At 47.1% G+C, this 2,541-nt stretch overlaps 1 pseudogene; it reads right to left on the minus strand.

Annotated features, from left to right (window-relative positions):
• Window positions 1-251: 251 nt before the first annotated feature.
• Window positions 252-980, minus strand: LOC136118384 (cleavage and polyadenylation specificity factor subunit 7 pseudogene; annotated as a pseudogene).
• Window positions 981-2,541: the final 1,561 nt, after the last annotated feature.

Genomic DNA, 2,541 nt, shown 5'->3' on the forward strand with positions numbered 1-2,541 from the left:
GTAAATCAACTACACTTCAATAAAAATAATCTGATGGCAATGACGGAAGCTGGGGTCAATCTTGATCAGGACAAGTATCATCTTACATCTGCCTCAGGTAAAGCCCTTGTGTCACCTGTTGGCAAAGGGGGTGCTGCTCTTCTCTAGCAAGATAGAAGGGAGTGTTTCTTCCCACTCAGAGGAATCCAGGGCTTCAAATTCTCAGGTACATCCACCTACATGCCTGATGAAGGTGAGGAGATGCAAGTCCATTAAAAAAATTTCCTTCCAACCAGACTCCTTTCTGAATGGTGCCAGTCCCATTCTTTATTCTGGTATCTCTTGGGCTCCTGGTTCCTTTCTTGGAAATAATCATCATGCTGATCTTCATTAAGGAACAGGTCCTGGTGCCTCCTGCTGCTCTCTTGGGACCAGCTAGACAATCTCTGAACAGATGTCTTTTTCTGGAAGAGCTCCTGCTGGCACCCACACTGTAGGACTTGGCTTCAGTGCCATGAAGCTCTTAAGGGGGGAGATGAGGACAGAGCAACACTCATCACTGACGACCTGAGACTGTTTGATAACAGTAATAGCTGCAAGCATCATCTCGATCAAGTCCCTGTCATCCCCTGCATGGGCTCCAGAAATCACTTTGGAAGTGGCACTGTTGGAAGTTGCTCTCTTTTGCTTCACGATCTCTCCAAATTCAGCTTCACTCACCACAGAGGGTGGAAAGCCCAAATCTTGGCCGCAGTGGTGGATAGAGGGGCCAAAGGCCTTCATGTAAATATCTGGTGGAGGCCCCACTGTAGCATTTGGTGGGGGAGAGAAGGCTGGATCGAGGTAAAGGCTGTGGGATGACCCAGGAGAAGGTACAGCTAAATAAGGAGATAATGGAGGGGCATGAGATGCTCATGGTAGATGCCAGAAGGAAGAGGAGGGACTCCAAAGCTTGAGGAGAGAAGTGGTAGGGATGGAATTGGGACTGGGACCAGACCCATCAGGTGAAGGGCTGAAGGAGGGCAATTGAAGTCGGGCAGCGCACTGAGGGGGCTTATCCACGTGGACGAATGAGAGTACAAGTTGCTCAGAGTGTGGCCCATCCACCAGCAGAACCACTAGAATCTCGGGCATGGTCCCATGGAGCTTTTTCCACTCTTGTCACTCAAATACATTCACGTTCTGAGCCCCTGCCTCAAACTGTGGCAGGTTCTGCCAGGTGGCTGACCTCACATCCACTTTTTCTCCATTAAGTACTTTTCTGGCAAGAATTTCCAACAGTTTTGCGGACAGTTTTCAGAGGCTTCCACCGCCTCAGCGTACCCCCTTGGACTGGCCATTTGCTCCACTCTCTGTAAATTTCAACTCCACCACACCACAGACTCCTACGAAGTGAATAACCTGGCTCAGCTACTTGTCTGTGGTCCAGCAGGAGAAGCTGCTCACATAGACAGCAGTTTGTCTGTTACTCAGGCCACTGTAGGTATGCAGAATTACAGGGCTTATTGGGCTTGGAGTTGACTCCTGGTGAACAGGAAGAGGTGGCTTAGTACTGCTGCTTCTATCATGTGAGGGCTGTAAGGCGGACATCAACAAATGGGATTGCTTTTCCCATAACACCCAAATTGTGATGTGGTTTCTGCCAAAGGAGGCGCGGCAACAGGGTCCTACAGTGCCCATGGAGGGATGGTACTTCTGCCCGCACGGCAAGCTGCATCTCATATGAGAAGGGATGGGGCATATAAGGTGAGACTTGGCACAGGAGAGGTAGGGTCACTGGAGACCTCTGGCTCAGCGGTGAGAGACTGAATTAGACTGAATTCTTCCTCTGTTCTCTGGACATTTCTAACATAGCCCTTAATCAGTCACTGAGGGAGTCTCCCCAGGGTCAAAAAGGCACATTGCCTTGGGAAAGAGGCTACAGGTTGTAGCATTTTCCCCCTGTCCCCCAACCTAACCCAACCTCCCCTCAGAACATGACAGCTGTCCAACCCGTCCAGTGGTAAGTGATGTGCTTATCCTCAAAGGGCAGTTCTGGGTGTCATTAAAATGTAGAGATAACAAAATAAGGTGATAATTTGAGTAAAAGATATAGAATGCCAGAAGAGCCATTTACCCAGAGAATTTTGTCTCCCCATTTTTATTTTGTTTCTACTCAATAATACAACTTTTAGCTTTAATACTGAGAGCAAACAGAAAAAAAAAGCCTTGTCCCTCTGTTGTCGGTTATTTGTTTATCTTTCTGGTAGGTTGAAAACTGTATAAGAAACTTGATGCTGTCAGCGTTTTATACTGCATTGTATATTTTTCCTCTTGCAACAAAACATTTTAAAATGAGAAATGAGGTATGAGCTGTTAAACAAAAACTAAAAGACAAATACGTGATTCCACTTATATGAGTTAACCTAAAGTAGTCAAATTTATAGAAAGTAGACTGGTAGTTACCAGGGGCTGGGCGGGAGGGGAGGGTGGGGAGTTAGTGTTTAATGGGTGTGAAGTTTCAGTTTGGGAAGATGAAAAGTTCTGGAGATGGATGGTGGCAGTGGTTTCACAATGTGAATG

Source organism: Phocoena phocoena, chromosome 2 (assembly GCF_963924675.1).
Source record: "Phocoena phocoena chromosome 2, mPhoPho1.1, whole genome shotgun sequence".
Taxonomy (NCBI): Eukaryota; Metazoa; Chordata; class Mammalia; order Artiodactyla; family Phocoenidae; genus Phocoena; species Phocoena phocoena.